The sequence below is a fragment of the Schistocerca americana genome, chromosome 4 (genome assembly GCF_021461395.2).
Source record: "Schistocerca americana isolate TAMUIC-IGC-003095 chromosome 4, iqSchAmer2.1, whole genome shotgun sequence".
Classification (NCBI taxonomy): Eukaryota; Metazoa; Arthropoda; class Insecta; order Orthoptera; family Acrididae; genus Schistocerca; species Schistocerca americana.
Genome location: NC_060122.1, coordinates 447,854,779 through 447,881,756, shown reverse-complemented (window position 1 = coordinate 447,881,756; position 26,978 = coordinate 447,854,779).

Below are 26,978 nucleotides of genomic sequence, written 5' to 3'. Positions count from 1 at the left end.
GTGATGATGCTCCCCTTCTCGTTCCTACCTCATCCCCTGATCCTTATATAGTGGGCGGGGTATGATAATTTTACTTTCTTTATCTAAATATTTTACGTTCGTAAGGGGTTATTTATAACGGGATATGCTATACTGCTTACATAAGTCGTAGAACGAAATTGTATCTTGTAAAGATTTACCATTTTGATGTTAGGAATAAACTCAATTCATGATCAGTAAATTTCGAGATGACTTGTCATACGCCCATAGTTCGTAACCGCCTTCTCATCCAGTCACTCTCAAATCCGCCCAAGAATAATAAATTCAAAGAGTATTTTAACCGCACTCCTTATTAAAAGAAAGCCAGAGCTTGTGCAATTTAAAGTAATGCAATGAGAGATAATATTACACTGCTTGTGACGCTATTTTACCCTGCTCCTGTGTAATCACAGTATAATAATTGAATTCTTACTATCGTAGCCCTTTATACATGAGAAACAGACCCGTTATTAATTTTTGTATTGGGCTAAAGTTGAATAAAAGCTCTTTTGCTCGTGTTATTAAAGTCCTTTCTTAGGTAATGATAGATTTTGCACTCTTAAAATGCATCATCAGATCGCGTGTATGTTGGAGGGGTAACACATTTAGTGTTCAGAATAACGAACTGTTAACAATAAGTGACCATGATCACACAAGGCTGCTAAGAGCAGTGTACTTACTCGTACATTAAATTTTAAATCATTGTAGTACACAGGAGAAACGGTCACAGCGAAGTCCCAACGTTCATCGTCAAAACAGGAAAGGTAAGTAACTATTGTAAGCGGTGATCCTAGTTAAAATGATTGGACCGAAAAGCAACATATAATACACAGAGGAGAGCAAAAGAAACTGGTACACCTGCCTAATATCCTCTAGGGCCCACGCGAGCACGCATAAGTGCCGCAACACGATGTGCTACGGACGCGACATATGTATGAAGTAGCGCTGAAGGGAATTAACATCATAAATCCTGCAGGGCTGTCCATAAATCCGAAGAGTACGAGGGGGTGGAGATCTCTTCTGAACAGCTCGTTGCAAGACATCCCTGATATGCTAAATAATGTCCATGTCTGGTGAGTTCGGTGCCAGCGGAAATGTTTAACTCTGAAGAGTGTCCCTGGAGCCACTCTGTAGCAATTCTGGACGTGTGGGGTGTCGAATTGTCCTGTTGGAGTGGCCCAAGCCCATCGGAATGCACAATGGACGTGAATGGAGCAGGTGATCAGACAGAATGCTTACGTACATTTCACCTCTCAGAGTCGTATCTAAGCTTATCGGGGGTCCCATGTCACTCCAACTGCACACGCCCCACATCATTACAGAGTCTCCACCAGCTCGAACAGTCCTTTGCTGACATGCAGCGTACATTGATTCATGAGACTGTCTCCATATCCGTACACGACCATCCGCTCGATACAATTTGAAATGAGTCTCGTCCGACCAGGCAACATGTTTCCAGTCATCAACAGTCCAATGTCGGTGTTGATGGGCCCAGGTGAGGCATAAGGCTGTGTGTCGTGCAGTCATTAAGGGCACACTGATAGGCCTTCGGCTCCGAAAGCCCATATCGATGATGTTTCGTTGAACGGTTCACACGCTGACACTTGTTGATGGCTCAGCACTGAAATCTGCAGCAATTTGCGGAAGGGTTGCACTTCTGTCACGTTGAACGATTTTCTTCAGCCGTCGTTCTTGCAGGATATTTTTCCGGCCGCAGCGATGTCGGAGGTTTGATGTTTTACCGGATTCCTGATATTCATGGTACACTCGTGAAATGGTCGTACGGGAAAGTCCCCACTTCATCGCTACCTCGGAGATACTGTGTCCCATCGCTCGTGCGCCGACTATAACACCACGTACAAATTCACTTAAATCTTGATAAACTGCCGTTGTAGCAGGTGAAACCGGTCTAACAACTGCGGCAAACACTTGTGCTATATAGGCGTTGCCGATCGCAGTACCGTATTCTGTCTGTTTACATATCTCTGTATTTGAATACGCATGCCTATACCGGTTTCTTTGGCGCTTCGGCGTATATAAATAAAAAACTGAATAAATCGGAAAAACCGTAGGTGCCATAAGAACATCCGAATAAACAAAGTTAAAACCCAACTTCAAATAGGAATCAGATAAGGAAGGAGCGAGGCTGAACACATATGTAATGACCAGACTGCTCGGGGAGGTAACACGGCACCTAACTGAGCTAAGCTGGCGGAACGCTGCCGAGTCGTGTGTAACGACGACAAAGAAACAACATGGCTGTACTGTGTTGCCAAAGTAATCCTCCAACAACCAAGAGGATGAATATACAAGACGTCTAAAGGGATAAAGAAAATGCTTCTAGGATCCAATAGACTGCTTTACTGAAACATTCAAAATTAGTCAAGAGGTTTTTATGACGTAAATTGGTCTTGCATTAAGAGTTTCATCAGCACAGTTTTTCAATGAGTTATAAATTTCCATTTCCTCTAGATTATTAAGTGTATTGCCCTTGATTACTCGATGTAGTATCTGAGGATTAGAGGGAAGATCCGTCATTGAATGCCCAGTTTCCTGTAGGTGAATACTTAAGGGTGATTAGGAGCCTGGGTTGTAACAGAGTTTCTTAAGGCGCATCTCAAAATTTCTACTTGAACTACATCCATCACATGTAATGCAATACATTTCAGGAGATTTATAACTTTCAGATATCGACTTTTCCCTGTGTCTGTAACTCTGGCCATTATTTCTAGGAATGAGGTATGCCAGAACTATGTTTTTAGAACTCAAAAGCTAATTCCTCCTGCAAACGTAACCATAGTAAGGTATTCTATGCTAATGTTTCCAGAATGTTTTTACGGCACACAATTCTGGTTTTTTCCGTTTTTGTAGTTACTGATATATGTCCATATTTTATAGGTTTCTTTTCAAGCCCAATCATTTTAACTTGGACCACTGCTTACACAGTCACTTATTTCTATTGCTTTGACAATCGACTTGGCTGTAGCTGTTTTTCCTGTACGCTAAAATGATTTAAGACATAAAGTAAGTATACTACTCCTAGCGGTCTTGTGTGATCATAACAACTTATTTTTATTAATTGATTATTCCAAAGAATAAGTATGTTATACCTCCAACGTACGGATCATATGATGATGCACTTTAAGAATCCGAAACTGGTCATGACATTTCAATAAAGGACTTTAACAGCCTGAGCGGAAGACTTTTCATTCAACATGCAGAATTTCGGTTATAGTTGCCTTCATTTTAAAGTTACTTGTTCCCGGTGTAATTGCATGTTATGTTATGTAATTCATCTGATTGGCATATAGGGTGGCAAACATGACACGCTTCTTTGTCTTTGTCTAAACATATAATGTGTTTGTGTGTATGTGTATGTATGTGTGTGTGTGTGTGTGTGTGTGTGTGTGTAGCTAATAATGATTCACACAGAATTACGTGATTTAGAATCTTGTTATTTGGTAAACATAGTAGAAATGTAGGGTGTTGTTTTGAGGTATTACTGAGATTTATTTGTTTTCTGTGGAGAAAATTTATAGGAATGGGCGTAACCACTCAGTCAAAGTTAAGAAGACGATTAAGAATGAGTGAAAGATGAGTTAAATCAGCTGATTTTTGAGATACGAGACAGTCAGGCCATAATGTTAGCTACATATGAGAATAGTTTGCTCCAAGAGACAATGAACGATCGAGTTTACACCGTAATGAGTGGGGCAATCATTCAGGAGATGCATGAATTGGTCTCATCCACAGGTCCTTGACATGAGGATGTGGCAGCAGAACTGACGTAGCTCATTGTCCAAGAGACAGTCCGGGCCATTGCACCGGATGTTCCAGAGAAACCAGTATCACTGTCGCTTGACGTGAACGTCCATAAGGAACTATTCAGAAGACACGGTAAGGAATTCCAGAAACAGAACAGCAAGCAGAGTATGGAACTTCTGCAACTATTCCAGGAGCGGGACAGTCAGACTGAACTGCGTTTTGCGGAAAAGGGGAGGTGAAGGGATTGATATTTTCGGTGTACAGCAAAGTTCGTCTGACAAGTTGTTGTGCAAGTTTGAGTCGAAGCAAAAGGAAGTAATTAGTGGAAGACCAAAGTTGTGGACATAGTGAAGGAAGTTTAAGTATCCAAAGGGAAATACTAGAACAATTAGAGGCGGGAGTCACAGACGGAGAATATGAAGTTCGTCAGTGAATTTGTTGGGTAACTATGAGCCAAATAAAAGAAGGCATTGGAAACTATGTGCAAATAGGTATCACACCAGGAGGATGAAGTTCATAAAGTGTCTGATAGGTTGGGGGCCTCCATCATTGCTGCTGAACAGCTGTCATAGCATAATGATGGTGACTGAGATACCATCCATCCTAAAGCTGTAGGTGACAACGAACAAGTGTAGTCTCTCCTAAGCTTCAGATAGAAGAAGGTCGAAATAAACTGGCGCAGTCAGGAGGCTTTGTTGCATCTGCAGTGACAACGAAGGAACTCTACTGCACAGAAAAACACGTTCGCATATCCCCCAACCCTTGGTTACCTTGACGGTTGTAGTAAAAAGCAAAGGACAGAGGACGATGAACTGCGTGACCTGGAGAATAAACAGTGTCATATAGGAGATGATTCTCCTCACGTGCTGCATCGTGTTAGGCGAGTTATGTCCGAATTGTTCTATGGTGAGAATAGTGAGACTTAATATCTGTACAAAAGTACACCATTTACCCTGATTCAACAAATGAACAATTTCATGTGTGTGGATGAACTATCCGAACACATACTATAAGTAGTGTGGGGACCGCATCTTAACCCTCCTACTGTTAACTTTTTCCATTTCCAGAATACCACTGCAGTCACAAAGAATCCAAGTAATTTACAAGTGATACATTGGCAATATTTTAATGAACTAACACAAAAACGTACGTACAGATGTTCAATGTATCATTCATCATTCTATTCTCATAAATACTATATTCAAGAAACAAAATGAAATTTAGGTTGAGGACATACTGACCTCACTGGTACTCAGTGCTAAAAATCATGAACAAATATTAATGTTATGTAAATATAATATTGAACAAAATATCATTGTATACAATTGTCTCACAGGGAGGAGGTCATATATATTGAAAAAAAGGAATGTACGTATTTCCATTGGTACTGATGAGCCAGCAGCGTAGCTGAGACTAATCATGCATGATTGTGAGAGTTATGAGAATTTCTATGGTGCATTCCTGGTTGGGAAGCGTACAAGATCAGCTGAAACTAAGCATATTGATAATGTCTAACTATGCTGACTCTGACTTCCATGATCCTATTCTACATTTAAAACAATAATGAGAAAGGACCAGTACCTCGATTCTGGAAATAATCCACCAGAACTGGTACGAATGTAGCTGACAAAACTTCCTAATCGTCTACATAAGAAGATTATTGTTATTGGGTGGCACATGTAAGATATTAGATCATTCCAGGCTTTACTTCAAGAGCTTAGGTGCGACAGAAAGTAGAGGACTGTGCAATGGAGGATATGAGTGGACAGATGCTCCACAATGTGGATATCGTAATGTAAAGAGTAACTGGCTGCAGTTCATTAACTCTGAGAAATGCAGATGAGAGCAGCACTCACCACATTATCAGTGGTGTAAAGGATGGTACTCAAGATAGGATTACAATGGTCAAGGTCGTATTGTAAAGAACTCACAACCTCCGAATCAGAATGAACCTCAATTTCTAACGGAAGTTCGTAGTCCTAACTCGTGTAACAATGAACATAACTTGGCGGAGAACGAGAACATTAGGCAAAGACTGAAAAGTAAGGCAACTAGCTGTGAGGACAATATAGAAATAATAAAGAGGAAATGAAGCTGATATACATAGACTTTGGGAAGGTTAGGGAAATTCTATTGGAAGAGGACGAGGAAACGACAACTACCAGATATCCTATTATAAATATTAACGTTCATAGTATAAATGTACAATAAGTAAAGGCACAGGATGTCAGGCTTCAGCGACAAGGGAAAATGTCTTCTTAAAAGTAAAGAGAAGAAGGTTTGGGCTGTATTATCATTGTAAAAGACAAAGATAGCTGGGGCGATACCAGGGAAAACTATTAATGTTGAGTCAGATGCAAATTGAGTCTTCATGCCAATCCAATTTTACTGAGTGCAAATTTCCTCTTGCTAACAGTGGGTACTGTGGAAGCGATTCTTGAGTTAGACTTTCAAGAACAAATGCCTGAGCGTCACTGATCTGAAGGACAAAGCAGTGACATTTTGTGTGGATGGACACATGATTAAACTTATCTTTGATGACTGTGTAGATAGAGATGGTCCAGGTCGTGAGTGTGTAGGATTAGTGATCAGATCTGAATAGTAATTGGGAATGGAAGTCTGCAGCAGTCCTAATATGACTGAATTAACCTCGTGTCTCAAGAAGTCAGAGAAGAGAGACCTGCATGATGTGATTAATGAAAAGCTGTCTCATGATAGACAAGAGAAGTGAGGTAGAAATTAAGAGTCAATGTTAGAAGCATGCAGTCATATTTTCTTCGAAGGCGACGTACTACCAAAGAATTTTTTATGAGCTCCATGTTAAGGAGCACAAGGTACTTTTTGTTAAACTTCTCGCAGTACAGTGGCTATACAGAGCGAAGGGAGAGGCTGACATTCATAACATGTTGGAACAAGATGTCATGAAAGTGGCAGTCAGACATATAACAACCCAGTCCTATGCGTTCTGAAAAAGGATGGGTCAGTTGTCTTGTGTTAAACTTCAGACAGATGAACACCATAAACGAACTGAAGAGTGACTGTCCTGATTCACTGGATGAGTTATTATAGAAAATCATAGGTAAGTGTATCAACAGCTTTAGACTTAAGGACCAGTTATTGTCAAATCGAACTCAAACCCTCCTGAAGCAAACACATGGTAATCCACAGTTTTGGTAAATGCAACCAGTTTTGGAAACTTCCTTTCGGATTTAATGTTCGCCATCAATTTTTGTAATGAAATTTGACACCATAATACGGAAAGAATTGAAATGTAGACTCACACTTTGTCAGTGACAACATAATGGCAGAAATGTCATCGGTGAAGCACAATAAGACTTTCTTAACTCTAGTTAGTGCTTTCTGAAGTAAGGGCATCACTAAACCTAGCCAAATCAGAACTTAACATTAAGGAATTGTACTTCCTGGGGTACCTGGTTTCTGTGGAGGAGATACTGCCTGATCCAGAAAAATTATGAGTGATTTAAGACATCCTGGTGTGTGGATCCATGGGGCTAATTAACTTGTTTACGATTCATTAGTATGAGTAAATTTTGTGACAATAAACATCTGGCTGAAAAGACCCTTAAGTACCTCCTAGTTTGATATTCTTTTTAAATAAAAATAAACTAATAAACTTGTCTCTGATGTATTAAAGAGATAAACAGTTATGTTTGTTTGCATAACCAATTAATTGCTAGGTTAAATGTAGATGCATTCAGTGTTAAATAACATATCGCAAATACAAGAATTGTTAAAGATTAGTTAATAAAGGCTGGTGATACAGTTCTACTTGAGTAAGTGAACTGAAATTAGCTCGTGCACACAATATAGTGGTTCGAGAACTCAGTGCATAAAATGAATAAAAATAAATAAACAACTCAGCTAAATAGGAATCTGGTAGGCACACAATGCATTAAACCTAAGTATCTCTTACCAGCAGAAAATATGTGAAATTAACACTGGAAAACTAAGTTAAAGTTCAGACTCAGTAGAACTAATTCACAGTCCAAACCAACTTTGCACAGTAAAATATCAATTCTACTTACATACTGGCGGCAACACAACAGAGTCTTGATCACTGTGGGAAAACCCTGTGTGTCAGGTGAACTAGTGAAAAATATTTCAGTGTTCTGACAATGACGCAAAAAATTTCTTTCACCAAAATCGTGCATGGCTGCATCACCACTCAGCATACATCTTGCAGCCACAAGCTCGTTACAAACTGTGAGTGTGAACAAGTTGACTGGAGGCCTTTTAATGCTTCTGTCCTCTCCTCCACAGAATCATCCTGATTCTGCATCAGTATCAACAGAAGCCTATTTCACAACTGTTTACACATGAACGCTACCAAATATCTAAATGCGCCATTAGATGTGCACTAAAATTCTAAACAAACTAATGCTTCACACTTAATTTTATGTGCAGAACCTCACCCAAAATTTAATCTTAAACAAATGCAAAGACTTGTTGCAGTGCTAAACATCAGTTCATGATCTCTGTCCGATAAATTATTACAACAGATATGAATATGACATCCCTTACATACAGGATTTTTCCTGCTCTTTCCATTGCCATATCCTGTTAAAACAGGTTTAAAAATTTTTAAGTTACAGACGAAACTATGCAAATTAATAACCAATTAATTACAAATATAACAAAAAATATAAATGTTAAGAACTAAATGTAGCATATGGTGTGTAATTATGTCCGCTAATACGTACTGCGCTGCTAATTGTGTCTTGCATCAAATGATGTAGTGATTATTAATTAAACTTCAAATAAAAAGTGCCTTATGGGTTAATTCACTGCGCAACAAAACATGTGAGTAGTTCAATTGACGTGCATTAACGGGGGCACATTTTGATGGTTTGATCACTTTTGTACAATATTACAAAAATTGTTAATCATTTATTGAATTAGATAAGTCTTCGTAGTACTGTATTTTTCGACATACACTATTCACAAAGCATTTCCATATAATTGCAGAATCTTATTCATTTCCTCCTTAACCTGACGCCTTGTACTCCCCTGTACCTATGATAGTTCGCGCTGCGGATAAGCAAACGCGAAAAATATAAAAGATGTCTTTGGGCGGGCTAACAGCAGAGCTGACGTCATGTCCTCTAGTGTTAATCTGACGGGAGCACTTCCGAACGGCCGCTATCATGCAGTTGCTCAGCAAAGAGAGAAAGTTTTGTCGGATTTACTACCCAAAGAAGCACAGAATTTGGTAGTTTTGAGGGATTTCCAGAGTACCATGAAGAAGCTACCTCACGGGTCCACAGGTTTAGCTCCTGTTTTAACCTTGAAGAACAAATCCTCCCGTCAGAATTTGAGAGTTAATCAAAAGTATGCCCTCTGAAAAGTGAAGGCACAAAGCGATCGTCCAATTCGCACTTGAGAGTAATCGCACGAAGGCAAAGAAGAGAAAGCACGGGCAGAAGGCGGCAGTTTCAAAGAAGGAACTGCAAGTTGGACAGAAAGTTCTGGTAAAAGGACATCGATTGTCTAATAGGCAGAAATTCCTTTGCAACAAGTTTTTTTAACGTTTATTGTAGGCTCGTTCGCATGAGGAGGATTACAGTGCCGTTCATTAATTTAAAACTAACCTTGAGTGTTATGTGATATTTCAAATACAAACGCAAACAAAACTTTATTTCTCCAAAAATAAAATTATAGAAACCACAAAATTTATATTTTACTCTCATCAAAGTACTCTTCCTTAGATTTAATGACTGCCTCACAAACTCGAGGCAAGCGGTGAATAACATTTTGTGGGTATTGCGGGTCTACATGACTCCACACATCCTTACCGACTTTCTAGATATGTTCCTTGCTTGTTATGTGAACTTCCGGGATACACCTGCCCTCTTCATCCCAGACAATTTCAGTATGATTACAGTCAGGAATTTGAAACGTCCACTGTCTTCTAAGGATTCAGAATGCCGAGGCCCTACTGTTTGTATCGTAATACAGCCTAAAGTACCCTGCCGATGTCACAGCATTACAGGACGATCTGGCGTTGTGGAATGCGCATTCACTCGCCACACAGATGAACAAACATACCACTTCTGGTAACTAATTTCTGCGTATGCAGCACTCTTCTGGATAATACTGCATGTAGATGAAAACAAACACACACCTGACTTGCCTGTAAATTTTGTACTATTCTTTTGCTTACTCAACCGAGCCATGGTGTTGTATGGTATCTACAGGGAATTAGATGTCAGATATTAGGTTTATTGAAACTAATGAGTGGAAGTGTGTACATCCGAACACTGTGGAGCCCTCCAGTCCAAACATTCCAGGACAGTGAATTCCGTTCCAAATTTGACGATATTTATAAGATATTTGAGTGATAGACATGGAGAGGTGAGTTCTGTTTTGTTTTTTAGATAGTATATGTGTATGCTCATATGTTTGGTTCACTTTAAATCACTAGTTTTATTATGAACGTCGGCGTTGAATTAAGCATTTCTGATTATATAATAGATGGTCCTGGTTCTTAGATAAGGTCGAATTTTGTATGGAAATGATCCGCTCCGGAGGGAGTGCGGACAGTTGAATCTGACTGTTGGTCCCTGGAAAGCTACTGGGTGAGATACAGGCCTTTTTGCGCAACACCGTGTCTTACAAAATGTTTCATATTCTTTAGTTATTGGTAGTGGAAACGTTGTTAATTAAGTGCGTGTGCAGAGGACGTGAGGCTGTTTTATGATGAAACACCAGTTGCCAAGAAAGTGTCATGCTTATATGCGGGGAGCTAGAGTTGTTGTTGCGGATTTTTTTTTGCCAGCTGCTGGGAAGGCGACGAGCTCTGAGGAAGACGTAATGAGAATCTGAGTACATGGTGCAAGTACGGGGAATGAATCACAGGCGACACCAACACTACATTATTGGGGATGGGGACTCAATAGATAGTGTATACATTACAAAGAGCTCCAAAAGGGAGATCCCCTCAGAGATGGACCTAAAACCACTTTTTGGAGCAGTCTGGATGCCTCAGGCCATATGTTTCAATGTCACTTAAAATTCCTAAGGCCTGCCAATTTAAGCCTGGATTAAAACGTATTTTGCGGTTACCGAATATCAAAAGGTTACATAATATTAAAATTTAAATTTATCGACAGTGTGTATATGATTATTACGTATTACGTCCTAAACAACTGTGGAAACTATTTGAAATTGAATAGTTTTTCCAACTAAATAAAAGCTTCGTTTATGTAAAATTTCGGTTTAGCCGGTTAAGTGAAACAGCTACAGACGAAGACCTCTAAATTTTTAAATGATTATTAAAACCATTTTAAGAAAGTGAAAATAATCCACCAGAAAAACATAATGTATTTCGTGGTTTAAAGTACAGACCTATGCTTTTAAAACACGGAGAACACTGGAAGCCTATTACTTTACGAGAATACCTTCGCATAAATTAGCATTGCATACTTTTGTTTTACTGAGTAACTTGGTCAAAACCACAACAGGTCAACTGCTAGTTTATTATAAACCTTATTGTAGGAAAGAATCAAAGAATAATAATACACTCCTGGAAATTGAAATAAGAACACCGTGAATTCATTGTCCCAGGAAGGGGAAACTTTATTGACACATTCCTGGGGTCAGATACATCACATGATCACACTGACAGAACCACAGGCACATAGACACAGGCAACAGAGCATGCACAATGTCGGCACTAGTACAGTGTATATCCACCTTTCGCAGCAATGCAGGCTGCTATTCACCCATGGAGACGATCGTAGAGATGCTGGATGTAGTCCCGTGGAACGGCTTGCCATGCCATTTCCACCTGGCGCCTCAGTTGGACCAGCGTTCGTGCTGGACGTGCAGACCGCGTGAGACGACGGTTCATCCAGTCCCAAACATGCTCAATGGGGGACAGATCCGGAGATCTTGCTGGCCAGGGTAGTTGACTTACACCTTCTAGAGCACGTTGGGTGGCACGGGATACATGCGGACGTGCATTGTCCTGTTGGAACAGCAAGTTCCCTTGCCGGTCTAGGAATGGTAGAACGATGGGTTCGATGACGGTTTGGATGTACCGTGCACTATTCAGTGTCCCCTCGACGATCACCAGTGGTGTACGGCCAGTGTAGGAGATCGCTCCCCACATCATGATGCCAGGTGTTGGCCCTGTGTGCCTCGGTCGTATGCAGTCCTGATTGTGGCGCTCACCTGCACGGCGCCAAACACGCATACGACCATCATTGGCACCAAGGCAGAAGCGACTCTCATCGCTGAAGACGACACGTCTCCATTCGTCCCTCCATTCACGCCTGTCGCGACACCACTGGAGGCGGGCTGCACGATGTTGGGGCGTGAGCGGAAGACGGCCTAACGGTGTGCGGGACCGTAGTCCAGCTTCATGGAGACGGTTGCGAATGGTCCTCGCCGATACCCCAGGAGCAACAGTGTCCCTAATTTGCTGGGAAGCGGCGGTGCGGTCTCCTACGGCACTGCGTAGGATCCTACGGTCTTGGCGTGCATCCGTGCGTCGCTGCGGTCCGGTCCCAGGCCGACGGGCACGTGCACCTTCCGCCAACCACTGGCGACAACATCGATGTACTGTGGAGACCTCACGCCCCACGTGTTGAGCAATTCGGCGGTACGTCCACCCGGCCTCCCGCATGCCCACTATACGCCCTCGCTCAAAGTCCATCAACTGCACATACGGTTCACGTCCACGCTGTCGCGGCATGCTACCAGTGTTAAAGACTGCGATGGAGCTCCGTATGCCACGGCAAACTGGCTGACACTGACGGCGGCGGTGCATAAATGCTGCGCAGCTAGCGCCATTCGACGGCCAACACCGCGGTTCCTGGTGTGTCCACTGTGCCGTGCGTGTGATCATTGCTTGTACAGCCCTCTCGCAGTGTCCGGAGCAAGTATGGTGGGTCTGACACACCGGTGTCAATGTGTTCTTGTTTCCATTTCCAGGAGTGTATGTATAGAACTTAATAGGCTATGTACTGTCTTCAGATCAGTTTAAAAGACAGTTGACAGATTCCTAAAAATTAGGTATTCTACTACATTGTAGAAACTGGAATCCACTTTGTAATAAATATTTATTTGCCACCATTCCTTTGCCTTAAAACAGACGATATTGATGAATTGCTTTTAACTCTCTTCATAACAATTCCTCTTGATACATGCACTGACTGTAAATTTGTTATTATACCAACACCAGACAGTAAGTCATTGTCACGGCTTTCAGTTTTTAGCTGACTGCCCCATGACCATCCCTCCCGTAAATTTACAGCTAAAATCATCCTGATTTGTGTTTGTCGACCCCACTCCATCATCATCTGTTGTTGACCAACACATTTAATTAAAACCTTAAAAACTCTCTTTTTAGTAAATAATATATGTGGATTTGATTTACTGGAACCCTAGTAAATCGTGAAAGCCATTCACTCTTATTGAACAAGAGCTTTTAGTATGTGTAATTAGTTAAGCTTGGATATATTTGTTCAATGGTGTTCTTTTTTGTCAACTAAAACTCAAAAATTTGAAATTACTTTTCAGAAAATATTGGGGTTGACACTTGCTCTCTTACCCACCCCTCCCCCTTCCCCAGCGGTGACGGCCATGGAATGAATGAAACTTAACAGGTGGATAGAGAGAACACTCAGAATTTGACGTTTGTCTTGTGTTGTGAAATAACAACATATCAGTATTTATTCTAGTTTCCCCTTACCTTGGTACTGTAAAGATAGGAAAGCCGTTGAAGGATGTTATGAAAGTGAACAAGTTGAAGAAGGGTAGCAATCAAAATCTTTAATGAGAACGGTTTTTTGAATGTTGGATCTAAGGAAGGGGATTGTTTTATGTTGTAAGAAGTGCACTGCTGAAAAAGATAGTAAAAGTCCATGACCAACGTAAGAAAAAGTATGTGCTAAATTATGTCAGTAAAAAGTCATGTATGAGAATCTCAGTGTGTTCGTGTTAATCCTATGGTATGTCCCCTATGTTAGCAATGACATTGCAGGTATCTGCCAGATTTAATTTTATGTTCAGAAGAGGTGTGGAATGATGCTCCCAGGCTGATGAAAGTAAATGATGTGTTGGAAGGAGATGAAGGGTATAAACAATCTTCAAAAGAAAGTATCCATAGGGTTTGAAAAACAAAGTTAAAAGTATGGAAAAGGATGCCATAAAAAACGATATATGTAAAGGAGTTGATGAATGTAGTCATACTAATTGCTGCTACTTTCTGAAACTGTATTCTTTGGATAGATCAACAGTTAAGTAAGGTTTGGAGTGTAGAAAGAAGATATATATTCAGTTGCCATTATTCTGTGGTTAAGAAGAAACGATAGTATTTGGATTCAGTGCCTACAATCATTTTTTCCAGTCCTCACTCTCATCGCAAAGAAATTGTAAGATATACTATTTCTTAGTTGAGATATACGCGTTAACTTCCTTGTCAGTTGGGACAAAGAGCACTGAGCTATAAAGTTTTATAATGTTAATGTAAATTAGCTTTACTCTTTTTGACTATTGTTACTGCAAACCAATATTTTTAAGGTGCTAGTATATTTGAATATGACTGTTTCATACTCGTGTTGGGAGTGCTACCATTCAGTGTACACGTAAAAAGTTACAAAATTTCGAATTATACCCAAGGAAGGTTAATTCTGCCAACAGCTAACCAGGCTTGTCATGAGTAGACATTATTTTTCATTTCATAATTTTTTTGGGAGAATCATTCTGATTTTGATACCTTGTGTGTATTAATGTATATAAATCCTTATTGTAAACTAGCGCAAGTGTTTGGTGGGTGAAAAATGGTTCACACACGTGAGACAAGTTATCAGCCATGGGCGACTGGAGGAGGTAGTACAGCCACCCTTCTTAATCACATGGGATCGTGCTAAAGAGACATGGCTGCTGGCTACCCTGTGTGAAAGGCAGTCAGCCTTTTGTCACCTGAGGTCAGTGTCTGGTGTGAGTGCAGTGCTTCCTGGACCACACGCAGAGGAATACGCACTGATTACACGCTAGCCTCGGGGTTTTGTTGGGAAAGTGGACCCAAGGTCAAGAAAAGTGAAGAACTGTCGTAACCGTGGTGACATCAGAGGCCAGTCTGTCATCACTTTGAGCAGTGTGGCTTGCAGTGTGACCCTAGCCGGTGTTGGACCACTGTTAGGACACACCTGGTATAGTGCGGAACAACATACACTGCACTTGAGCACCCTGCGCACACAGTTGTAGTGCCCACAACGCCACACAGCTTGTGTACAGAAATGCAGAAACCTTAGTCTACAAGAAGAGGGTTTGACCATCTGGGGCACTCAGTACCACATCTCCTCTGAGATGTCATGAGGGGTGCACACTACACATGCAATCCTGGTGCCTGCATAGAAATGCAGCAATCCTAAGCTATAAGAAGAGGGGTTGCTTGTCTGGGGTGCTCAGCAGCACGCCCACTCTGGGATGTCACAAGATGTGCACCCTGCACATACAATCCTGGTGCCCACTACGCCACACAGCGCATGCACAGTAATGCAGCAACCTTAGCTATAAGAAGAGGCGTTGGCTGTTTGAAGTACTCAGTGCAATGGGCAATACAAGCTTGTTGATGCTGTACTGCAGCACATTACTATCGAGCAACAAGTCACCACATGGTCCACCAGGCTGCTGATGTGGCAGTGTACACTAAACCTGAGGTGTGAAGCAATGGAGGCTGCACACTGGAGAAAATTGGATCAGCATCAAATAATATCATTTGTAGTACTCCTTCGCTTCTGCCAAATATGCATAAATGTGTTAGCAATCCTCCATTCTTGAAATATTGTGAAGATAGCTTTTAATACTATGCAAAGAATAGTCTTTTTCTGTGCATTGGTAGGACTATGAAATACATACGGAGTGAGTCACCTAACATTTCCGCTGGATGTATTTCGTAAACCACATCAAATACTGACGAACCGATTCCACAGACCGAACGTGAGGAGAGGGGCTAGTGTAATTGGTTAATACAAACCATAAAAAATGCACGGAAGTATGTTTTTTAACACAAACCTACGTTTTTTAAATGGAACCCCGTTAGTTTTGTTAGCACATCTGAAAATATAAACAAATACGTAATCAGTGCCGTTTGTTGCATTGTAAAATGTTAATTACATCCGGAGATATTGTAACCTAAAGTTGAGGCTTGAGTACCACTCCTCCGCTGTTCGATCGTGTGTATCCAAAAGGAACGGTGATGGACCTTAGATACAGAAGAGACTGGAACAGCACATTACGTCCAGATGCTAACACCTTTTTATTGGTCTTTTTCACTGACGCACATGTACATTACCATGAGGGGTGAGGTACACGTACACACGTGGTTTCCGATTTCAATTACGGAGTGGAATAGAGTGTGTTCCGACATGTCAGGCCAATAGATGTTCAATGTGGTGGCCATCATTTGTTGCACACAATTGCAATCTCTGGCGTAATGAATGTCGTACACGCCGCAGTACATCTGGTGTAATGTCGCCGCAGGCTGCGACAATACGTTGTTTCATATCCTCTGGGGTTGTAGGCACATCACGGTACACATTCTCCTTTAACGTACCCCACAGAAAGAAGTCCAGAGGTGTAAGATCAGGAGAACGGGATGGCCAATTTATGCGTCCTCCACGTCCTATGAAACGCCCGTCGAACATCCTGTCAAGGGTCAGCCTAGTGTTAATTGCGGAATGTGTAGGTACACCATCATGCTGATACCACATACGTCGACGCGTTTCCAGTGGGACATTTTCGAGCAACGTTGGCAGATCATTCTGTAGAAACGCGATGTATGTTGCAGCTGTTTGGGCCCCTGCAATGAAGTGAGGACCAATGAGGTGGTCGCCAATGATTCCGCACCATACATTTACAGTCCACGGTCGCTGTCGCTCTACCTGTCTGAGCCCGCGAGGATTGTCCACGGACCAGTAATGCATGTTCCGTAGATTGACTGCCCCATGGTTTGTGAAACCCGCTTCCTCGGTAAACAGGTAGAACTGCAACGCATTCTCTGTTAATGCCCATTGACAGAATTGCACTCGAAAATGGTTCAAATGGCTCTGAGCACTATGCGACTTAACATCTATGGTCATCAGTCCCCTAGACCTTAGAACTACTTAAACCTAACTAACCTAAGGACATCACACAACACCCAGTCATCACGAGGCAGAGAAAATCCCTGACCCCGCCGGGAATCGAACCCGGGACCCCGTGCTCGGGAAGCGAGAACGCTACCGCGAGACCACGAGCTGCGGACAATTGCACTCGATGATTAAAGTCATCACCATGTAATTGCTGATGTAGCGACACATGAAACGGGTGAAAGCGGTTACGATGCAGTATGCGCATGACACTACTTTGACTCAGCCCACCGGCTCTCGCAATGTCCCGTGTACTCATGTGTGTGTTCATGGCAACAGCAGCTAACACACCAACTGCACCCGCTTCTCCTGTGATGGGCCTGTTACGGACCCGTTTGCGTGCTACGACCATACCTGTTGCATACAGTTGGCGGTAGATGTTTTGCAATGTGCGGCACGTTGGATGCACTCTGTCCGGGTACCGTTCTGCATACACCCTGCAGGCTTCAGCTGCATTTCGTCGACACTCGCCATAGATGAGTATCACCTTCGCCTTTTCAGAGTTCGAATACACCATGGTGACAGTTCCTACAACACTACACTATCACAGACGTCTGGTAACACGGTGTACTACAGTTGGTCTGCGTGCGAGACGAATGCAGAATAACAATAGCAGCAAGCGCTACATACGGACACTGCGACAGCTAGACCAAACCACAACAGTCCACTACAGCCACACTCGTAAACACGGTCGTCATCGTAAACATGTCCCTGCAGATGGTGCTCGCCGACCGTGGTCCGTGTTTGTTACAACAGGAAACTGAACGTCGGAGGTTTCAAGCGTCAACTTTAGGTTACAATATCTCCGGATGTAATTAACATTTTAAAATGCAACAAACGGCACTGATTACGTATTTGTTTATGTGTTCAGATGTGCTAACAAAACTAACGTGGTTCCATTTTAAAAAACGTAGGTTTGTGTTAAAAAACATACTTCCGTGCATTTTTGTATGGTTTGTATTAAACAATTACACTAGCCCCTCTCCTCACGTTCGGTCTGTGGAATCGGTTCGTCAGTATTTGATGTGGTTTACGAAATATACCCAGCGGTGACTCACCCTATATGTATATATATATATATATATATATATATATATATATATATATATATATATATATGTGTGTGTGTGTGTGTGTGTGTGTGTGTGTGTGTGTGTGTTTCTATACATTTGTACAGTCATCCTTTCAATAAATCTTTAGCTAATGGCCTTGCCACAGCGGTAACACTGGTTCCTGTCAGATCACTGAAGTTAAGTTCTGTCGGACTTGGTTAGCACTTGGATGGGTCACTGTCCAGGTCTGCCGACTGGTGTTGGCAAGTTTGGTGCACTCAGTTCTTGTGATGCCAGTTGAGGAGCTACTTAATTGAGGAGTAGCAGCACTGGTCACGAAAACTAACAATGGCTGGAGAGTAGTGTGCTGACCATATGCCCCTCCATATCTGCATAAGATGACACCTAAGTCCTGTGAATGACACGGTGGGCGGTCGGTACCATTGGGCCTTCAAGGCCTGTTCTGACGATATTTTTTTTTTCAATATCATTATCTATGTACGAGGGTTATTCCAAAAGTAAGGTCCGATTCGCCGTAACTATTGAAATTTGGCGCCAATGACAAAACACGCATGCGCGCCGATTCCCGGCAAGCCTTGCGCGTCAAACGCCGCCATTCGCTTTGTTACTGTTGCTGAGTGTAGTTCACAGTGTCACTTTACAATGTTTAAGACAATTGATCAGCCCGCCGATTGTGAAGTAAGGGCAGTGATACGGTTTTTGTCTGCAAGAAACAATTCAGCGGCGGAAATCCATCGGCAGATTACTGAAGTGTACAGTCCTAACATAATGAGCGACAGTAAAGTGCGCAAGTGGGTGCGAGCTTTTAATGAAGGACGGGATAATGTGCACGATGAACCACGGTGTGGCCGACCATCAGTGATTTCAGACGATTTGGTCAATGCGGTTGACAAAAAAATTCGTGAAGATCGCCGATTCACTATTACAGACGTAGACATGCATTTTCCGAATGTGAGTAGAACAACTTTGTACAGAATTGTGTCTGAACATTTGAAGTTTCACAAATTGTGTGCCCGTTGGGTTCCCAGGCTGCTTACTGAGCCCCAACGAATGAAAAGAATGGCTTTTGCTCTTGATTTTTTGGAGCGATGTCATAAGGAAGGTGACAGTCTTTTAGACAATGTTGTCACAGGGGATGAGACATGGGTTTCTCACATCACTCCAGAGTCTAAACGTCAGTCAATGCAATGGCGTCACACGTCATCGCCAGTCAAGGTCAAGGCAAAGCAGACAATCTCAACACGTAAGGTTATGGCGACTGTGTTCTGGGATAGACGTGGAGTATTGTTAGTCGACTTTATGGAGAGAGGAACAACGATTAATAAAGCCGCCTACTGCGCTACCCAGACTAAACTTCGACGTGCAATCCAGAATAAGCGACGTGGTCTTTTGTCGTCTGGAATCTTGTTGTTGCATGACAATGCCAGACCCCACACTGCAAATGAAACGCAAGCTCTGATCAAGAAATTTGGATGGGAACAGATGGACCATCCTCCTTACAGTCCGGACCTGGCGCCAAGTGATTTCCACCTGTTCCGTTACTTAAAGGAGTTTCTCGGCGGCAAGCGCTTCGACACAGATGATGAAGTGAAAGAAGCAGTTAAGGACTGGTTATCGTCACAGGCGGCCGATTTCTATAACATGGGCATTCAAAAGCTTGTTGAACGATGTGACAAATGTTTAAATAAGTATGGAAGTTATGTAGAAAAATAGATAAAGATGTAAGGAATGTAAATAAAACAATTGTTTTGAAAAAACATTTTAGTTTTGATTTTTTTTTTATAACCGGACCTTACTTTTGGAATAACCCTCGTATGTGTTTTACCACACAAATTGAAGTGCTGAGTTATTGGAACTTCATATGAGATAGTTTTTCTCTCTGTGTATGAGTATGTATTTTACACTTGACGCTGTTACTGTATATTTATCCTTATTATTATTATTTCTGTACGTGTTTTACCGAACAAACTGACATGCTCAGTTACTGAAATTCTATGTAAGACAGTTGATACAGTTGGAGTTACGAGACGTCCACCATAATTACATTCTCCCAGATTTTTTGATACCTTTTTGCAGCTTGCACTGGAGCCAAACACACTGGTCAGTCACAGAGACTGGAAGCCCTATTTCACGAGATACAGGTGTCTAATTGGAAACGAGTCTTTTCATTCACCACCAGCTCGGAGTGAACATGTGGATGGACAAGGAAGAGAAAATATTCTCCTGGGATACTTGGTAAATAATTAACACACGTCTGCAAGTAGCTGCTCAAACATGATGGACAAACTATTCAGTTAGAATTGTGTTGTTTGAGTTTACATGTAATATGGTATACTCTTTAGAGAAACAACGCAAAGTTTTTACGATCTTGTTTATTCCGTATTTTTCTTGAGATAAATTCACGCATTTTTATTTTCAAGGCTATTGTTTTGTCTTGAGAGGATGACCACTAAACTTATAACTTCACGATGTTTGTGGTGGTGTAAAATGGGGGTCGTTATTTGCAATGCTTTTCCATATTCTTATTATTCGTATCTTACAGTGGTTCTGTTGAATTTTTCCCATTTTTAATGTTAGACTATATCCTTGTCATCAGTCAACCATATGGTCATCAGTGCAGGATTATCAAACTGTTACTATGTTGAAGTGTTACATCTCATTTTTCTGAATTTAATGATACCCACTAGCAAATGTAATTTTGAATTGTTCCACAGTTTCTCAATTTATCGAAGATAGACTGGATTTTGGCCACTAGTTAACCATAAGGTATGATTTACCTATGCTACAATGACGCAACACAAATAGTCCCTTGGAGATATCCAGAGCATATAAGACAGCACGTACATTTGTAGAAACTTCATTCTGGTTAAGGAATTATGTATTTTTGTATCCTTTTATGTGATGGTTGCCGACCCCACTAGTCCTCCTAAACATATCACTCTGGTACACTCCAGCACACTATATTTTGGTGAGTATTTAGTCACTTGGATTGGAGTTTTATTCATGACATCCTGCATACTTAAGCAGATGATTCATTTGAACATACTCCCCTTCTGGTTCCTAGTGGGCTGTTTGACTATTTCATCTTCTTTATCTAAGTTTCTTACACGAATCTTGTCTGTAAGGCATCATTTGTAATGGGATATGCTATGTTACATTCATAAGTCTCAACATGGAACTGTATCCTGTAAAGATTACCGTTTCGATATAACGAATAAACTAATGCCATGGTCAGCAAATTTAAAGTTCGCAAATCATAGCCCGGTAATTCTTAACCACCTTCCCGTTCAGTCATTCTGAACCCCCCCCCCCCCCCCCTAAGAATTATGAACTGAATAAGAGTTTTAAGTATAAACCCTACTAAAAGAAATCCGAGCCTTGTGTGAGTTGAATTAACGAAATCACAGAGAGTATTACAGTGTTTGCGGCTTTATTTTCCCAGCGCCCTAATGCCCATCTAGTTGTAAGTGAATTGTTACTACCGTTGTCCTTTGGAAATGAGAAATAGATCTATTGTCAAGTATTTTTTGGATAATTGCGTGGTCGAAATAAATTCAAAGAGCAGAAGGTCAGATATGAGCAGTAAAGGGCTGCATTGAGCTTAGTCTACCACTTGCTTCTGCCTTGCAAACGTGCTGCGAGTGTCCCATGGGACAGAGTTCGAAGTGCGTAGTCTGGAGGATTGCAGGTGAGTCATTACTCACCACGCTGTGTGCAGTGCTGGTTGGTGAGCGGCCTATTCAACTGCAAACGCGAAAAAAATGTACTCATTTATCCACGCCAATAGTCAGCAGTAACACAGGAACTTGAAGGAATCCTGATATCTGGATGGTAGTAGAACTGACGTTGAAACTTTACTTTATCAGCAGGCACTGGCAGGTGGAGGGATCATAACATCTGGTGCTCATATGCACGAAATTTTAAAGAAATCATCGCAGAACTTAGTGGAGTGAATGGTATTTACACTAACAAACTAAAACTGTCACCTAAAACTGAGACTCACTGTCAAGCAAACAGTTATCGTGAAAGGCATCCTTCACAGGAGTCATCTAATAGATTCTTGCTGTGTAAACGATATTCAAAATGCCAGACATCATGTACAGATAAATTTGCCAGTCAATTGCAAATTCATTTTTCACTGTGGTTTATATTTCCTTTGTTTACTGCAAATGCCCACTAAATTATTCTGTCCTCGTTCTGTGGAAAAATCGGCATACAAAATCCACTGGTATTATAGACGTGTACATTTGTTCTTTTAACAATATGTTATTTCGTATAGCTGTATCGAATTATAATGTATTTTATAGAACCAGTAATTAAAATTAGGAAGATGTTATTTTTATTAGAAAATTATGATTCAATGGTTGTCATTTCCTTTTGACAATAAATTTATAATTTACATAAAATATGTTAAACATTCGAACCAAAGACTCATTTATCATCAGACACTAATGCTACACACTTTTTTTCTTTTATTTCCTTAATACATGCTGTTGAACTGAAGTGTATTAAATAGGTGTCGAATCAGGTGCCCAAAGTAATTTAAACAAAGCTGAAAGGATATGTGAAATATGAAGTGCGTATAGTTAATGGATGTATTAAGGAATTCACAGAATACACAGAAGCATTTAGTATGTGGTGTTCATCATTGTTCAATATTTTTGTTGACAATTTATGTCGTACTTCAGTTTTAATACTATATTAATCTATTCCTTGACTATGAAATATTATTTTGACGTACTGTCAAAATTTGTCTTACACCTTTCATATAATTCAAATCCAGTACAAAATTTATATTCTTCCATTGAGTCAAAAACTATTTTATTGATCTAAAAATTGACAAAGTTACCAACATCCCCATTTAAAATTTTGTTAACGCTTGGTATGTAAAGAACTGGTATAATTTATCCTGTAATATAGCAGTACGCTTGATTTCTATTGCTTACTGCCATGAGTCAGTATTGTTTCCATGAAGGTTGTCAGCATCACTTTCGGCATTAATTAAAATCTGAAGCGAACCGTTGGTTGTCGATTCCTAATGTTTCTCCTCGACTTCCAGTATACCTTCAACTCCTTCTTCAGATTTTCTCTATAATGTTTGTTCTTTTATTTTGGCTGAGAGAGAGGTTGCTTCTCTCGTCTCCTTTGTCCTGAATGGTGTTTGAAATACTGGCAATGTCTTTTTTTCCCTCTGATGTTTCGTGAGTTTGCTCTTTGCCCTTCGTCTAGGATTGGCCGGCCACGGTGGTCTCGCGGTTCTAGGCGCTCAGTCCGGAACCGCGCAACTGCTACGGTCGCAGGTTCGAATCCTGCCTCGGGCATGGATGTGTGTGATGTCCTTAGGTTAGTTAGGTTTAAGTAATTCTAAGTTCTAGGGGACTGATGACCACAGATGTTAATTCCCATAGTGCTCAGAGCCATTTGAACCATTTGAATCATCTAGGATTGACGTGATTTTTCTCCCGTTTTGGGAGCCTCAGTTTCAGGTATTGTACTAGTCACTCTTCTTTCTTATTCTGAAGAGGTCTTGCAACATGACTGTCAGATGCATTACTGCCGTGTTCACGTTGTTTATGTCATCTGGTGTGGCTCTCTGTAGGAGAACTGCAGAGTTTCCCGTGATTTCTGTAGGTCGCATTTTCCGTTGACTACAATCAGTCTGTCCTCACTCAGCGTTCATGTCCAAGTTTCCAGTTTGTCTGGCGCCACGGGGAGAGGCTGCGGTTGCATACGTTAGTCACAAGTTTACAGGGGCAGCCGTGCGCTCGACCGCTCCTATAAGGGGGGGGGGGGGGGGGGGGTGGACGAGGGGGGGCTGGGCCACGCACCCCTGCTTATACTCAGCACGTACATGCTCAGTAGAGCTCCAAATTGCACGCGTCCTCGGCTATCCGTCGTAGATAACAAGTGGACGGTAGCCAGATACATTTATGAATAATGGAACGCGTGTAAATAAATCAGCCTCAACTTTGCTACCTCCAACGAGAACAGTCAAACGAAATCTTTCACCCCAAATCTCTTCATAATCAGAAATTATTCGGCCCAGTTTACTTCAAACTTGCCGTACATGATCACATGGGATTTCAAAGAGCAACTTGATGTAATTATAGTGCCCACCCCTAGGCAATGGTATGTTATTTGAACTAAGTTATACTTCCGTTAGCATGTATAAATTTCACTGTCCCTGTTCTCTCTTCAATTTCACGAGTGCCAGTACCTGAAACTTTTTGTTTCACATAAACAGCAGAAGCGACATGAGAAAAATGCGCACCAATAATATCATCTAAAGAAATTCTAACCTTCTCAAAAACAAAGGTAAGTCACTCAATTGTCCTTGGCAGGACACAATCAGGATCAAAAGTGAACTTCAAAGTGTCTCTTCTGTATTGTCAGGGCTGGCTCTCCCAAGGCTGTCAGTAGTTGTAACTGAATGTCGTTTGCTCCCGGGGCTTTGTTTCGACTTAGGTCTTTCAGTGCTCTGTCAAACGCTTCACGCAGTATCATCTTCATCAACATCCTCTTCCATTTCCATAATACTGTCCTCACGTACATCGTCCTTGTATAGACCCTCTATATACTCCTTCCACCTTTCTGCTTTCCCTTCTTTGCTCAGGACTGGGTTTCCATCCGAGCTCTTGATATTGTTACAAGTGGTTCTCTTTTCTCCAAAGGTCTCTTGAATTTTCCTGTAGGTAGTATCTATCAGAGCCCTGCTGAGATATGCCTCTACATCCTTACATTTGTCCTCTAGCCATCCCTACTTAGCCATTTTGCACTTCCTGTCGATCTCATTTTTGAGACGTTTGTATTCCTTTTTATCTGCTTCATTTACTGCATTTTTATATTTTCTCCTTTCATCAATTAAATTCAAGATATCTTCTGTTACCCAAGGATTTCTACTAGCCCTCGTCTTTTTACCTACTTGATCCTCTGCTGCTTTCACTATTTCATACTTCAAAGCTACCATTCTTCTTCTACTGTATTTATTTCCCCCATTCCTGTCAATCGTTCCCCAATGCTCTCCCTGAAACTCTCTACAACCTCTGGTTTAGTCAGTTTATCCAGGTCCCATCTCCTTAAATCCCCATCTTTTTGCAGTTTCTTCAGTTTTAATCTACAGTTCCTAATGAATAGATCGTGGTCAGAGTCCACATCTGCCCCTGTAAATGTCTTACAATTTAAAACCTGGTTCCTAAATCTCTGTCTTAACATTATATAATCTATCTGAAACCTGTCAGTATCTCCAGGCTTCTTCCATCTATACAATCTTCTTTTATGATTCTTGAACCAAGTGTTAGCTATGATTAAGTTATGCTCTGTGCAAAATTCTACCAGGTGGCTTCCTCTTTCATTTCTTACCCCCAATCCGTATTCATCTACTACGTTTCCTTCTCTTCCTTTCCCTTCAATCGAATTCCAGTCTCCCATGACTATTAAATTTTCGTCTCCCTTCACAACCTGAATAATTTCTTTTATCTTATCATACTTTTCATCAATCTCTTCGTCATCTGCGGAGATAGTTGGCTTGTACTACTGTGGTAGGTGTGGGCTTCGTATCTATCAAGGCCACAATAATGCGTTCACTATGCTGTTTGCAGAAGCTTACCCGCAATCCTATTTTTTTATTCACTACTAAACCTACTCCTGCATTACCCCTATTTGATTTTGTATTTATAACTATGTATTCACCTGACCAAAAGTCTTGTTCCTCCTGTCACCGAACTTCACTAATTCCAACTACATGTAACTCTAACCTATCTATTTCCATTTTTAAATTTTCTAACCTACCTGCCCGATTCAGGGATCTGACATTCCACGCTCCGATCCGTAGAACGCCAGTTTTCTTTCTCCTGATAACAACGTCCTCCTGAGTAGTCCCCGCCCGGAGATCCGAATGGGGAGCTGTTTTACGTCCAGGATATTTTATCCAACAGGACGCCATCATCATTTAACCATACAGTAAAGCTGCATGCGTTCGGGAAAAATTACGGCTGTAGTTTCCCCTTGGTTTCTCCATTCACAGTACCAGCACAGCAAGGCCGTCTTGGTTAGTGTTAAAAGACCAGATCAATCAATCATCCAGACTGCCTCTGCAACTGCTGAAAAGGCTGCTGCCCCTCTTCAGGAACCACATGTTTGTCTGGCCTCTCAACAGATACCCCTCCGTTGTGGTTGCACCTACGGTACGGCTATCTGTATCGTTGAGGCACGCAAGCCTCCCCACCAACGGCAAGGTCCATGGTTCGTGGGGGGGGGGGGGGGGGGGGGGAGGGGGGGGAATTGATAAAAAGAAACTGACTACTACTTTTTTTATTTCTTAAGTACACAGTAACATTTGTCTCTGAGCTGTCAAACATCTTTGAACTTACTCAATTTGAACCACATTAATTCTTTTATTGCAGATGGCATGTTTCTAGTCTCTGACATATTCATATATAAAAAATGGTACTTGTTTTCCTAATATATTATGCTAGTCAGAAAAGTGGATTTTGCAAAATATTATTCGCCCTCGAAATCTAACTGCGAATAGTGTTTAGCTTCCAGTTTTTCCTGTTGTCCTTTTTTATCTAGAAATACAGTTTCACGGCGAAGGTTATGATACTCGAAATACATCTATGAAATCACGTTATAACGAAAATGTAACCAAATATAATTTGCAGCATGCGGGCACGACACGATACAACCATCCGCCACTGGACAGCTCTTACCAGCCAGTTAGATGGCTTCGTTTGATCCTCTAGCACCCCAAGTGACGTGGAGGTGAACTGCATCGCGTGTTTCCAATTTCTCGATTCATGAGGGAGTGCTGAAAAGTAAAGCCCTCGAATTTTTGTGTGGAAAATCTTAAATCCTTTTAAATAAAATCAAATTTGTTAACATTCTACATCTTTATACTTGATGTCTACGTATTTACTTCTCAACATCATCATGGCGACGAACACGTTTCTCCCAACTAGAGACCAGT